The sequence below is a fragment of the Bombus vosnesenskii genome, unplaced genomic scaffold (assembly GCF_011952255.1).
Source record: "Bombus vosnesenskii isolate JDL3184/JDL3185 unplaced genomic scaffold, Bvos_JDL3184-5_v1.1 scf7180000016217, whole genome shotgun sequence".
Lineage (NCBI taxonomy): Eukaryota > Metazoa > Arthropoda > Insecta > Hymenoptera > Apidae > Bombus > Bombus vosnesenskii.
Window position 1 is genome coordinate 1 of NW_022884320.1, and position 15,965 is coordinate 15,965.

At 39.2% G+C, this 15,965-nt stretch overlaps 1 long non-coding RNA gene across 4 annotated transcripts; it reads left to right on the plus strand.

Annotated features, from left to right (window-relative positions):
• The first annotated feature begins 52 nt into the window (after positions 1-52).
• LOC117241602 lies at positions 53-398 on the plus strand. 4 transcript variants are annotated; one of them, XR_004495079.1, is made up of 3 exons: positions 53-67; positions 127-292; positions 359-398. It is a non-coding gene; the product is annotated as an uncharacterized LOC117241602 (long non-coding RNA). The 4 variants fall into 4 exon arrangements; XR_004495081.1 differs by having other exon boundaries at positions 133-292; XR_004495078.1 differs by having other exon boundaries at positions 152-292.
• Positions 399-15,965: the final 15,567 nt, after the last annotated feature.

Genomic DNA, 15,965 nt, shown 5'->3' on the forward strand with positions numbered 1-15,965 from the left:
AAACAATATGATTCCAGGCGTGTGACCCTATACTCCAGAGATAACTGCAAGTTTGTTAGAAACGGAGGTAAAACAAAAATGTATACACATGATGATACAGAGATTGTACATTAAAGATGTGATTAGTTATAGTTCTATATTTGATCCAAAGGTATGTAGCAAGAAATGATGAAGAAATGGAAGAAATTACTATTAAAAGGTCTATAGGTAGCAACAGGAGTAGACAGCATGCTAGGAGGGAACATATAATTAGAGTAGAAAGAACTAGGAGAATATCATACACGTGGAATAGGTAAAGAATTACAGCCAAATTTATTTTCAATATATCCTGATGTACAAAACCTCCTTTATTTTTCAGAAATTTCTGATATTTTAAATGCAACTCAGTGTGAAATGTTATTGAATTGGAATAATGAATTACAGTGTGCGAATAATTTTAAATTTATAAGGTTTGGCGAGAAAGATTTAAAGAAAGTATTAGAGCTAAGGAAAAGAATGAAAATAAGCCATATTAGACTATCCAAATCTCTATTAGCTATGCCTGTAAACAAGAAGAATTTATTCAGCAAGCCAATTGATTTAGATGAAAATAGGGTAATGGAAATAGAATAAATTCTGTAGATATGTCTTTTTATCTTTCATCTCTATTTAAAAACAAGAAAACAGAAGAAAAGCGAACAGTTTCGTCCTTTTTTGTTTGCGAAATGCTAAAAACCGCATTTCGTCTTGCTCTTATCTCCCACGAGAAACAGTCACGTCACAAGATACAAGAGTACGATAGAAGAGAAAAGAAAATGTTCGATTGTGAAATATACAACAAAACTGAAACATGCAGATGAATCACGTGCACGTTATGAATATTCTGCATCGTTTCTCCGCCTTTCCTTCATTTTTTTCGCTAGCTGCTCCATTATTTAAGAACGAAGATATAGTAATTACTCTCAAAGTTGTACATTTCGAAATGGTAGGAAAATCAATAGTACAATGATAAATATACGATTTTAAAAGCTTTTTAGATTTCTTACATACTTAGCATTAATCAAATAGCTTAGTATATAAAAGAGTTTACTTATGTCGCATGTTATAAATGCAGCTGCGTTCGTTACAACAATTCCAATTCCAAGGAATTTCTCTCGAAGATCGCAGTGAAGAATTTGCTTTGTTAAATTATTACTGGTATACTTCGTCAACTTGTCGATACAATTTGTCAACCATCACTTTTAATAGCTTCTCGCTAATAAAAACATTTCGTACCTATTTAATAAGAAGCAGTATATTCTTAATTATTTAGAAATTTAGTTAATGATGTTTAAAAATACGAATATGTTTAAAAATTATAATGTAAATATATATATTTCATTTCATGTTTTACTAATATATCTCTAATTTAGATTAAATATCTGAAACTTGAAAGAAACTTTTAAAACTTTCAATACATCGCATACGTTTCAAATTTAGTGCATAGTTACATATATATATATACGATCGATCTTACTCGATCATCTTACTCGAAGAACAGGGTCTGCGTGTGGCGAGCTACGGGACAGGGACCGTTGGAATGTTTACTGTCGAGTGTTACAACTATTTCCTTCTTAAGGAGAGCTATAGAATTATTCCATGCCTTTGTTAGACAAAGCGTTCATCCTGTGACCGCGGCTACGTTCGGCGACTGACTGTCGCCTCGAGCCAAAGCTCATTATCACAACTCTCGAACAATTACAATCGGATTGAATAACTACAATTGTTCACTTACAGCTATAGTAGACTCTAGGTTACAATGTTGCGGGATTATCCAAAATTCCAAAGGCTCCGGTGTTCTTTCATCTCCGACAAATATATTATGGTATAGTTCCTATTTTCCGACCGCATGGAAGGCTAATAAAGATGGAAATATGGTCGAGAACTGGCGACCAATTACGATCGGCCCAATTCTAGGCCGCATTTTCTCAGCAATCCTCGATGGGCGGCTAAGACGGGGTATAGATCAAAATATAAGGCTGTTGAGATATGTGTAATTTTCTGTGCTGAACTGAGTTAAGTAGTAGAAATACTTATATGTATATATCAGTGTGTGGAAGTATGTGTGTGTGCGCAGCGTCTCGAAACAAAGGAATGTAAACAGTCAGTCGGTTAATAGTCGTCGATGAAGAGTCGGGTGTAGAAGGTGCTGAGACGCGTGCAAGTGTATCGATAAATATATATAGAATCGTCCATGTAATAAATATATCATTATTTTAGTAATAACTGCCAATATAAATTTAATGTTCCTATAACATTATTTCTGCTTCAAAAGTCCACAATTCTCAACATGGTAGAAGATCGTGGTTGCCGAGATTTAAGGTTATGGAACCACGTGTAACCGGGAGTGAATGTATAAAAGTCGATTTATAAAAAGGAATAAAAAATTGGAAATAAGTTCTGAAGAGATAAAAATGCTATTGGTAGAACAAATAAAAAGATTTTGGATAATAAAGAGAATTATTTTTTGAAAAAAAAAAAAGGTGTGAATATAGAAAACGAATCAAGATGCCAAGGGACGACGAAATTAAGGTTCAAATATTCGATGGACGCGATTACAGAATGTGGAAGAAAAGAATATTAATGTATCTAAAGTGTAAAAAAATGTTATGAACCAGCTACACGAGAGAAAATGGACACGGATGCGCAAGATAAGTGGGATGAAAAGAATCAATGGGCGATGAACTACATCTATAGTAGTATAACGAATGAGCAATTAGAATTTGTTGGTGATCAAGACACTGCTTTAAAAATAATGCAAAAGTTTGATGAGATGTATATGAAGGAATCAACAGCAGTGCGAATTTGTATAAGAAGTAGGCTAGACATGATGAGGTTGAAAGACTTTGAAGAATCAAATTCATTTTTCACGGAATTTGAAAAAACTATCAATGAATTAAAGAGTGCCGATGCAAATGTAAGCGAACGTGAAAAGCTCGACTACATGCTGAAAGCACTACCAGAATCATTGAGCTATGTTGGTGACTTAATCGACTCAGTGAAAGAAAGTGATCGGACTTGTGAATTTTTGAAAAATAAAATTATAATGTGGGAAACGCGTAGCAAGAAAGAAAGTGATAGAACAAAGTCAAATGTATTTACAGCCGAAAAAAAGGACATAAAGTGCTATGGCTGTGGAAAGTACGGTCACATGGCAAAAAAGTGCACAAACACGTATAGAGGCGGAAACAATGGCGCAAACAATGGAAGAACGCAACAGCAAGGAGGTGCGTATCAGCCGCAGTAGAATAGGGGTCGCGGCGGACGAAGTTTTGGCCAAAGAAGACGAGGATACGGCCAACGAGGATTTGGCCAACGAGGATTTGGCCAACGAGGATTTGGCCAACGAGGATTTGGCCAACGAGGACAAAGCAGAGGCCGGCAACAACGCTACTACGAGGCAAGTCAACACGACGCAAATTATTCACACAACGAGGGCTACGACGACCAAGAAAGTGGATCTTTCCTAACGAGAGTAGAGCGCGAAAATAATAAAAATGAAATTACGGTATGTACTAGCGATACGCGAAAAATAGATTGGATATTGGATAGTGGATGTTCAGATCACATTATATATAATGACTCTTATTTTGTTGAGTACGAAAATTTAAAAAACCCGATAAATGTGAAGTTAGGAGACGGTAGAAGTCTAAAAGGAGCAAAAGTCGGAAAAATTTTAACTTACTTTGAAGTAAACAAAAGGAGGATTAAAATTACAATGTCTAATGTATTTTACGTGAAAGAAATGGATAATAACTTAATTAGCTATGCGAGAGTAACGAATGAAAATAAGATAGTCTCAGCAGGAAATACTTTAAAGATATATAACAAATACAGAAAGTTGATAGGGATAGCATTCAAAGATCATGGTTTATATAAGATAAGTAGTTACATTGAAAGGCAAGAATCTCATGCTAAAAATGTAGAAATGTACCGTTCCAAAATAACCGTAGAAGAGCACGCGAGATTTTAGAATTAGTACATACCGATTTAAATGGACCTCATAATAATACCGGGTTTGATGGATCCAAATATTTCTTGACATTTATAGATGACTACAGTAGGTGTGCATTGATTTATACTTTGAAATCAAAAGGTGAAGTTTACAATTGCTTCCTTGATTACATAAACAAAGTCGAAAATCTTACTGGTAAAAAGATAAAGAGATTAAGATACGATAATGGAAAAGAATATATGAACAAAAGCATGTACAATCTAACTAGGGAAAAGGGAATTGTCGTCGAACCATGCCCACCTTATGTTCACGAGTTAAATGGAACAGCTGAGCTCTACAATAGAACAATCATGAATTCCGCTAGATGCTTATTACATGATTCAAAGCTGAATATTAAATATTGGCCGGAAATAGTTAGAGCCGCGGCGTACTTAAAAAATAGAACCGTTACAAACACATATGAAAATAAAACACCATGTGAAATATTTTTAAAAAGGAAACCGAATATAAATAATTTAAGATTGTACGGAAGTAGAGTTTTCGTAAGAATACCCGAAGTTAAAAGAAATTCGAAATGGGACAAAAGAAGCAGACACTGGGATACTTGTAGGTTATGAAAACAATGGATATAGGATACTAGTTAATAATAAAATTGTAATTGCAAGACACGTAGAATTTATAGGTGAAGATGATAATTTAGTAGGAGTTCGAGGAGAAGATGGACCAGGCAATGAGACAGAAAAGGTTTTTGACGAACATTCGGATGTAAACGAAAAGGTCGAGCAGGTTGCAATAAAAAAGGAGAGAAATTTAAGTAACGAATCAGAAGAAGAACTTGAGGACACAGAAAGTAATTTGAGAAGGTCAGGACGGGAAAGAAAGAAACCTCAAAGATATGGTCAAACGAGCTCATATTTCATTTATGTGAATATAGTTAGTGCACACAGTCCTATGAAACCTATGAAGAAGCTTTAAGTGGAGATGACAGCGGTTCATGTAAAGAAGCAATGGATCGAGAAATGAATAGTTTAATGAAAAATAAGACCTGGCAATTAGTAGAAAAACCAAAAGATAAAAAAGTATTAGACTTGAAATGGATATATACGAATAAATCTGATAATCGTAAGAAAGCGCGACTAGTTGTTCGAGGCTTCCAACAAAAAGAAGTACTGGAAGATTTATACTCTCCAGTAGCAAAAATGCAAACGTTGAAGTTATTACTATCTTCTTGTTGTCAATATGGTTTGACGATTATGCAAATGGATGTAGAAACAGCTTTCTTAAACGGAACTATAAAATCGGAAGTATTTGTAAAGCAACCTATAGGTTACGACGATAAAAGCGGGAAAGTATGTAAATTATCAAAAGCGTTATATGGATTGCGTGAAAGTTCAAGAGCTTGGTATGAATGTTTCGACGAATATATGAAAAAATTAGGATTTCAAAGAAGTAAGAGTGATTATTGTCTGTATATGAAGTATGAGAGCGATGATGTTATATATTTAATTCTATTCGTAGACGACTTATTAATATGTGGAAAAAACATAAGAAAAATCGATGAAATTAAAAAAAATTGTCAAACAAATTTTTGATGAAGGACTTGGGTGAAGTAAAGACTTACTTAGGAATAAACATTGAATACGATAATAAGAAGTGTGAGATGAAACTGGATCAAAGTAGTTATATAGAGTCATTAGCGAAACATTATAATATAGAAAACAGTAAATTATATTTTACACCAATGGAACAAAACTTAAGTTTAGAACCCGCACAATCAGCTTTAGACGATATAAGATATAGAAATCTCATAGGAGCTTTGTTATATATTAGTACTGGGACAAGATTAGACGTTAGCTATAGTGTAAATTATTTAAGTCGATTTCAAAACAGTTACAACGAGCCCCACTATAAATATGCAGCACAAAAAATTAAGGAGGTGTGTTGAGATATGTGTAATTTTCTGTGCTGGACTGAGTTAAGTGCGTAGTAGAAATACTTATATGTATATATCAGTGTGTGGAAGCATGTGTGTGTGCGCAGCGTCTCGAAACAAAGGAATGTAAACAGTCAGTCGGTTAAGAGTCGTCGATGAAGAGTCGGGTGTAGAAGGTTCTGAGACGCGTGCAAGTGTGTATCGATAAATATATATAGAATCGTTCATGTAATAAATATATCATTATTTTAGTAATAACTGTCAATATACATTTAATGTTCCTATAACATTATTTCGGCTTCAAAGATCCACAATTCTCAACAAAGGCACAAAGGATTTACATCCGAAAGTGGATGTGAAATCAATATTGACCTAATGAGCGCAGCCTTAAATTATAGTAAAAGAAATCGAAGGGGAATTTTCACAATATTGGACATCTCTAAGGCCTTCGATACTATACCCCATTCAGCTATAAAACCATGTCTGGCGAGAAAAGGCGTTCCGACCCCCATAATTGAAATTATAAATGAAATGTACAAAGGATGTAAAACTACGATCAAAGCGAATAATAATATAGAGGTCGAGGTAGAAGTTCTCAGAGGAGTCAAGCAGGGTGATCCTTTATGACCGCTGCTATTTTACTTGTGTCTCGAACCGCTGCTTGAAGTAATCGAAAAGAATATCGGAGGCATTAATATAAATGAAGGGAACAAAGTCTGTGTTGGCCATCGCAGACGATATCGTCTTGCTTGGTGAAAATACGAGGGCGGCACAAAGCCAGATAGACGAGCTTCAGAAATACCTGGAGAGGTCGGGGCATGAAAATATCAGCAGAGAAAAGTCAAATGTTCCAGGTAATAGCGAAAAAAACACCTGGTTTATTAAAGACGTGGGGGATGGGGGCGAGATTTCCACTAGCCGTGTTGTGAAGTACTTAGGGGTAGTGTTGGACAGTGCTAGGGGATTCTCCCCCACCTCAAAGCAGTTTGTGATAAAGCGGAACGGTTCTTGGGCGCCATACGGAGCCTACTCCCAGACGTCGGCGGGCCCAACGATTTAGTCAGGAGACTGTATTAATGGTATCTGGGAGTCTGTGGTTCTATATGGCGCACCGATATGGGCCTCCTCCCTGGGAAGAGAAACAAATAGGACGATCATGAGAAGGGCATAACGGGCGGCGTTGATCCGTATGTCTACCGCCTACCGTACGGTGTCACATGGGGGGCTGTGTGTGCTTACCGGTAGCATGCCGATTTACATCAAGGCATGGTTGCGGTGGAAGCAGTATGGAGTGAAGAGGCGGATCAACGAGAGCCCTGAAGAAATGGCACATGTTGGGCAAGAAGAAATGAAGGATTTGGAGACGGAGGTAGAGGACAGGTGGAAATTGGAGTGGGCGTTCCACAACCCCACAATTGAACTACGAGACTGGTAGAAGATCCGCTGATCTTCTACAAAAGAAAGAGGAAGATCAACTACCATACAGATGCAGATCCTTACGTAACACGGTATCTTTAACTGGTACCGTCATAGGATCGGCAAAGAGTCGCACACCAGTTGTTGGGATTGTGGTGCGGTGCTGGATGACGCCGAACATGTGCTCTTTTGGTGCCCTAGATGGACGGAGGAGAGAACGGAGTTGGAGGTCGCGATCGGTGAAGACTTTAAATTGGAAAACCGGGCCGTTGAGAAGATGGCCGCGGAGGAGCGGTTTTGGAATAGGTTTTATGATTTCTGCACAAAGGCGATGAAATGCCGGCTTTCTAAAGAAAGGGAGATGGAGGTCAGGAGAAAAAGGGAAGAAAGGAGGAGAAGAAGGACCGGAGCGTGTTGCGAAGTGGGCAATTCTTTTAGAGCAATTCAATTAGGCCAGGGAGGAGCATACTGCACATCGACGCGCTAAGTCGAAATCCGTTGCTCATGGTCATGCTGCTAGACGAGGACGAACAAAGGATTGTTGCACGGCTAAGGAAGTCGCATTTGCAAGAAGATAATCTGCGGTATATCCGGGACAACATCGAACAGCACGAAGCTGGCGGATACGTTTCAAAGGACGAAGTTTTGTACAAAGAAATAAAGGAGATACCATTGCTGGGCGTGCCAAAGTCAATGCAGACTCAAGTGGTTCGACGAGCTCACGAACACGGCCATCTGGGCATCACTAAAACGGAAGCGTTATTAAAAAGGGACTATCGGTTTGTGGGCATGCGCGAGAAGGTGGATAAGGTAGTGCAGAGTTGCATCGATTGTATCCTTGCGGAGAAAAAAGAAGGAAAACGAGAGGAGTTCCTGAACCCTATTGACAAGGAGGAGTTGTCATTTGACACTTATCGTGTCGATCATCTTGGACCATTGCCATCTACGAAGAAAAGGTACCGGTATATCTTCGTGGCGATTGATGCCTTCACAAAGTTCGTTTGGGTGTATTCCACAAAATCAACAAGTTCTGCGGAAGTTATTCGCCATTTGAGGAAGCAGTCTGTAGGTTTCGGAAATTCGAGAAGAATTATCTCGGATCGCGGGACGATATCCACAGCCGTTGCCTTTGAGGATTATTGGAATGAGAAAGGTATACAGCACGGCTGGACTACAATGCACAAGTAGGAAGAGTGAAACGGACGCTTAATCCCCTATTGACGAATTTGTCTGCGCCAACACCAGACAAGTGGTTACACCTAGAGATAGCGCAAAGGTATTTGAACGCAACCACCAGCAGAACGTTACCCCGTTCCAACTCTTGTTTGGAACGCGGATGAGAATGCGCGCAGCTGGTCGAAGACGAGTGGGCCGTGATGTTCTAAGAGGAGCGAGATCAGCTACGCGTAAAGGCAAAAAAACGGATCGAGGAAATTCAAGCTAAAAACAGACGGACGTTTAACAAGAGGCGTAAAGAGGCAACAGCGTATAAGACAGGAGATTTAGTGGCGATCGAGAGGACGCAGGTCCTGGTCCGAAGTTGCAGTCGCAGTTCCTTGGGCCGTACCGCGTGGTAAAAGTCTTGCGGAATGACTGCTATGTGGTACAACGGGAGGGCGAACACGAAGGGTCACGAACAACAACCACGGCGGCTAATCGCATGAAATGGTGGGACGTTGTTGAAGTCAGAGATGAGGGTGAAATTAGTGATGATGAGCACATCCGAGGGCAGATGTGATTGTCAGGTACGGCCGAATGTAGTATCATGAACGAGGGGCCTAAGGGGTGTTGTGCGGATCGTAAACAAGCGGTTGCCTAGGTGTGAATTATAAACAAGCGGTTGCTCAGCATATGCGTACTGGGGCTATGACAAAAGACAAGGGGATGCTAGGGGACGATAAATGAATTAACAGGGGTATGAATTGAGAAGTCCGAGAGTGCGGATTGCGTTATCAAGATGGTGTTGTTAAAAGAGAGTTGAATTTGCGTTGACGAATTGTTAATTAATTATCTAATTGTTTTAATTATTATACGTTTATTGCAATTGGGTCATGTTTAATAACCACTGTTTTCTGTTTAATTAACATCTGTTTAATCCATTTATCATTAATAAACTAATCATAATAATTTACGATATGGACATTTGATAACTAATAAAACAAGTTTAAGTCGTCATATTATCCTTTCTGGGGGCGACTCTGAACAGGTATCCAATGTCAAGAGCGCTATAATTGTCCGAATAACTACCGACATTGGCGCTGAGATTATGCGGGAGATAGAGGAGGTGCAGATGTCACTCCTTCTAAAGGCCTGAAGGCTACCTATGTTCATAGGCTCGGGCAGCCATCCCATAAAGTACGACCGGTTAGAATATACGCGCTTCTGCGTGAAACGATGCGTATCCTCGAAAATGAGGTTAATCTCTTCCAGGCGACGGTGGCGAGTCCAGCCTTAGGGCGACTTCAAGAGGTGTGGATCATTCCAAGAGGTCTCGTCATTCCGGCAATGAATTTGGGAAGAGATCGCGGTGCCTCAGAGAAGCTCGGACAATGAGCTGTCATTCGCATGTCAACGTCGGCGCTCAGAAAATGTCTTATTAGACACTAGTTACCTTCAAAGACAAAGAAATTCTGACCTGGCCTGGCCAAAATAATGCTCTAAAGAAAACCGGCCACGTTGCTGCTATTATCCTTGCGAAAGGCATAGCTACAAGATATCAACAATATTTTACGACAAAGAGCATGTTAACTCCATTATATTATAAGATTTCTATCGTAAAACGATGTTATCAAAAACTTTTGCACGTAACTGTATATATAAATTAGCAACAAATTAGCAACACTGCGGTTTAAAGACTTACTTCAGGTTAAACACAGACGTTGATTCAAGAATCACCCAAAATTTAATGAGCTAGAGAGGGGCAGAGTTCAGTTCTAAGTTCTGCTGGGTCTGCCATTTAAGGTCTATCTACGGATTGATTGATAAAACAGATTCTAAGGATTTCAATTATTCTACATATTCGAAAGCCTTTCATAATATTATAAACTTTTGTGTTCTAGCTTCCATCATTATAGTATATTATTATGATTAAAATGATTGCCATTTTAGCTATTCTATTAATATTACTATATTCCTTGTACAAATATTGTTATTTGATATTTCTATTCTTTGATAAATCTCTTTAAAGATAGTAACCTGTAAATTTCTACACGCCCACGATCGCTAACCACTCTCGATCTTACGAGATACCATTGGAGTAAAGCGCTGGTCTAAAGATCAGTGCCTGCTGGCCAAACACTAAACTTCGTAAATCGCCCCCCAATTGGTTTTCGAATAGAACTCTTTTGCTTGCTGTTACTTCGCAAACAGCTTCAAGGACTGTTCACAATGTAAAGTTGCAGAGGACAACCTCTCTGACGGATACTTCCATCGTGAATCTTTGTTCGCGAATAGAATAGAGTTGGTTCCAAGCAGAGGACATAAAAATTTGGCCATGCAGGTCCTAAACCGTAATTCCTTCCATATATCCAATGATTGTTCGCAAACTGTTCAACAGCGTGATCTCGGTGACCGAACTTTCCCTGAACACATTTAATGATTAGCACACTTCAATAACTGCAACTTCAGTAACAATAAAAAAATTAAAAATATGTATACATTAAGATATCTACTAATTATTACACATTATATATGTCGGGTTTACATTAGAATTAGGGTTAGGGGCGTGAAACGAATCTTCGTTTGGGTTACACGTTATCGTTATGCAATAGAGAAGACATTGACTAGTGCAAATACGATTATTATAGAACCGGACAAGTAACCGTGGTAGTTAGGTACTCGAGAAACTAATGACAATGATCCTAGGTTCAATAACGAATCCGCGGTCGACGGGATGATAGATGGACGTACTCACAAAATCTAAGTCGGACGCGTAATATTCACTGGTCGTAAAGGGTTACTCCTTTCATCAATGAGGTCGCGAGCGAGAATGTCTTTCACGCCCCGATGATGCCACAGAGGAAAACTATAATGAGGTGTGTTTAAGGACACGAGATCATCGGATTCGTCGAGAAAAGCCTTCGTTTAGAAAGTAAGGGAAATTGGCGTTGCTGCTAATTGGTCAATCTCCATATCGGTGGTTAGAAAAAGATGCTAGCCGCCCTCGAGGGAAAGTTGCTAGTGGGAGACGCCGCTCGTTGAAAAATATGTCTCCCCTATCTTCCCGTAGTCGGGACAAAGACCGTTTGTCTGTTTGAAGGACTTTAGTTAACTAAATCTTAAGATTTATAACGGGCCCTCGAGCTAGCTGAACATGTACTGCGGAGAAGCATCGACATCTGGCAATCATCTTACTCGAAGAATAGGGTCTGCGTGTGGCGAACTACGGGACAGAGACCGTTGGAATGTTTACTGTCGAGTGTTACAACTATTTCCTTTTTAAAGAGAGCTATAGAATTATTCCATGCCTTTGTTAGACAAAGCGTTCATCCCGTGATCGCGGCTACGTTCGGCGATTGACTGTCGCCTCGAGCCCAAGCTCATTATCACAACTCTCGAACAATTACAATCGGATTGAATAACTACAATTGTTCAATTACAGCTATAGTAGACTCTAGGTTACAATTTTGCGGGATTATCCAAAGTATCAAAGGCTCCGGTGTTCTTTCATCTCCGACATATAAATAAGCGTAGCGACATAGAAGAGAGAGAGATAATTCCTTAGTTCAGAGTTCCTCAGTTCCCCAGTTCTTGTTAGTCTTGTTAATCGACGTGTTTGCATTTGTCAATTTGTAAATTATTGCAAATCTATCAAATTAAAATCTTGTAATTAATAAGAGTGAAAACGTATTGCGAACGATTCGAGTAACTTCGAGTATTTGAAATTTCAACGACAATTCTGACAATTTCCAATTAGAATATGAATAAACATTTTTTGTGAAGAATATTTGTCTAATAATATAATAGGATTAAGCGAACATTTATTTTCACCAACTTTAATCCTCTCCCGTGCCAGTACTCCTGCGCGTAGCAGGTCACCCGAAACGTGGAGTTTAATTGTCAATCGCATTAAATAACAGACAACACTACAATTTAATCTGAATTCAAAAATTAACGGCAACACAACCAAAAAGAACCAAACAAAAACGTAACAATATTGATTTCTGATCCGGAGTCTAATAGTAAATTTGTCTTAGTTTTTAAATCTGGGGAGACTATTCTAGCGGTGGGAGTACTTGGAGTTTCGTTCATTTTTATTGAAACAATCCGGAGAGTCCAAATCTGAGTCCGATCCTTGGTGATCTTCTTTTGTCAATTCTTCTCGTATTTTCTTCTCTTTTTGATCCAGCAGGAAGGTTTTCCCACAGTATTTGGTGGTGGTTCCGTTGGTTTTACAGCCGGCTTTACATTCGCTCTGGTTTTTGTTGTAGATCGTGTAGTTGATTTTACGGGGATCGCTGCTCGTGTTTGTTTTACTGGCGTAGGTGCTGGCTTTCTTGCTACTGCCTGTACTCTCGGGCGATTCGGAATATCGTTCCTTCGTGGCTCGCCCCATTCTCCCGAAGGACGTGCCCGGTTTCCCGATTGTTCCGATGCATAGGGTACGATTATCCGAGCGTCTACTCTGGCTTTGAATGTATAACAATCTTTTATCAAATGCCCAGGTTTTTTTGCAATAATTGCATGTTAGCGCATTTTGTCTCGGAGCGTTTGGGCCATTTTGCGGCGGCGATATAGGTCTTCGATCCTGGCGGTTGTTTCCGATGTTTTTAATATTGCTCGGGGGACGAACGTTGTTACGATTGTAATTGTTCGGAGGTGTCGGACGTTGGTATTGCGTTCTGTCGTTTGCTCGTTTTAATTCTCGCGTTGCTTTAACAGCTTGGCGATACGAGTTCTTCTAAAGAATGGTATCCCGCTATTTTTACTCGCAAATATACCTCGTTTGGGAGTCCCTTAACGAAGGCCTCCCTTGTGTCTCAATCTATTGTGTCTTGAACATCCTGAGATATAATACCGTACACACATCTTTCTCCGTCCATTATTGCTAACCTAAGGTTTCTGACGCGATCTATATAGTCTAGTATGTCTTCCCCCGGTCGTTCCAATATTGTTCCTAATTCTCCCTTATATTCGTTAAGGGATTTCCCTGGGCCGAACATATCCTTTAATTTGTTCCCGAAATCGTCCAAACTGTTTAGCTGACTGTCCTCTACGCCGAGGTACCCGTGCCCGCGAAGCTTATTCATTAATAATTTTACCAATTGAGGCTCCTGATGCCGCGGAATCATGTTTCGTGCGCGCTCGCATGCTCTTAAAAATTGAAATACTGAGGGTCGATGTCTGTCGAATATTGGTACTGACTCGATCGCGTCTTTTAACTTGATTAGTTGGGGGCTACCGTCTGTCGGTATTGTCACCTGAGGAATTATCGGCAGTGATACGAGTGTCTCGATTTCCTTTTTTGTTTTGAGTGAACGCATGTCGTCTTGTAATTCATTGGTTTTTGTACTCATGTCGGCTCATTACTCGAAAATTTGCATCACATGCTCTTAGTTTTTCTGACAATGTCAAGAGCATGTCTTCGTTCAATGAGTCTAATGGAGTTGCCATATTCTCTATTATATTTTGTCAATAACCGTAAGAACTTTAATCCTCTGTGGAGCGCATCCCACCGCTGCCACGAAAAAAATATTTTAATTGTTATTGTTACGTTTTCAATTGAGTTGTTGTTTTTGTTTTTCTTTTCTTTTTATTCTTACTTTCTTGGGCCCGTTACTATAGTAATTTACAATTATATGTATGTCGGAGATGAAAGGAAAGCCGAAGCCTTTCCTTGGAAATTTTGGGAACATCCTCTAGTACCTTAGCCTAGATTTTATTATAGTTGCAATTGCTTAAGATTTGTAATAAGCGAGATTGGGTTCGAGGTGACAATCGGTCGCTGAACGTAGCCACGGTTACGGGATGGATGTTTTATCTAACGGAGGTCTGGAGTGGTTGTATGTGTTTTCCGAGAAATGTGGTTGTGGCGGCATGCGGCCTCGAGAGCGGGCCTAGCCACGTGTGATGTTGCCTCGGAGGTGCCGATGCAATGGGACATACATTGTATTAGTAATCAAAACTCCAGGCAGAAACTGCCTAGCAACGGCGTTTGTAACTTTCTCGATGCTTCCAACGAGTGTGCCTAGCAACGGCGTTTGGAACCTTCTCGATGCTTCCAAACGGGTATAGAAAACAAAATGCAATCGTACAGGGAGAAAAATCTCCACGAGGCTGGCATTCTTGCGATTGCCTTGGAGAGTGATACATCGAGCATTTTCGACGATCGCATTTGCGTCTAAGTTAGTTTCGCTTAGTAAGGAGTTATCTCGGTGACCGTGGATTCGTTTGAACTCAAACATTGCTAATAGTATTATTTAATTTAATTATTCGTAGATCGTATTATTCATTAGGCTTAGTGTTTGTTAGACTTATTATTAGTTGTACTTATTATTTGTTAAGCTTAGTGATAGACCTGTATATACGTGTAAATAAAATCTCGGCTTTGTGAAACGATGGCTAGTCCACATGAAGAGTCGTCGCGCGCCCAAGATTCGAATCGTGATCCGACATGTGTATGTATGTATGTATATGTATGTATATGTATAAATATGCATATGTATATGTATTTATCCGTGTAAGTTGTCGATAATGATATTGTAGTCATCTAGGGGGACAACGGGGCAAGTTATCTTTCCAAAAGCCAGAAAACTTTTTTCGGTTTCGGTAAGATCCATGTAAGCGTTTATACACTCAGTACTGGATGTCGCGGGTTGTATCTGTGACATATCTATATCGCACATTCGGCAATGCTTTGCTGTAGTTCGCTCCGGTACTCCACACAGCAAGTGTGTTGGCGTATCTTCGTGTAATTCTTGATCCTCCGGATCCAATCAGTCTTGACAGATAAAAACATATTGGAACTAGTAAGCAGAGCGGATTAGATGGACGCAACAACTGAATAACAATTCCTCGTAAGCATCCGGGTAGTCCTTAGGTAAGATTCCATCCGGAAGGTATAACAATTGGTTCTTCTGATTGTTAAATTCAACGCCCATTCTGTGTAACAGAACAAAAATATTTTATTATTAACATGTCTCGCTTTATTATGAAGTTTTTGTTGATTCATTTTGTCAGTGCGTCACAATGGGATTTTCCTTTCGGGGTAGTGCCTTTATCTTTCAGTGTTTCATATATTCCTTCTAATTCGTCAATCATGGACGGGTTGATAGCTGATTACGATCCAGTTTTCCTTTCTCGTGACTGTTCGTTAACAGATTTTAACATTTTTGCTACTGTGTATTGTATTAATTGTCATTTATTATTTCTTCTTAATCCGTTCACCATGAGTAGTTAAGGGTTTAATAATTTATTATAAAGTTTTAATCCATGGTTTGTTTCTCGTGGCTGGTTACAACCCCTCTTCTTCTTGCGCTGGAATACTACTTGCAGTGAATAAAAAATGAACGAAAAAGGATAAACTAAATAAAAGAAAACAAAACAAGATATGCACTGGAACAGTCCGCATGGGAACCTCTGACGAAGATACCTCCGTATGCATCATTAAACGTTAATATCGAAATGACTAAAACCTATGTTCAT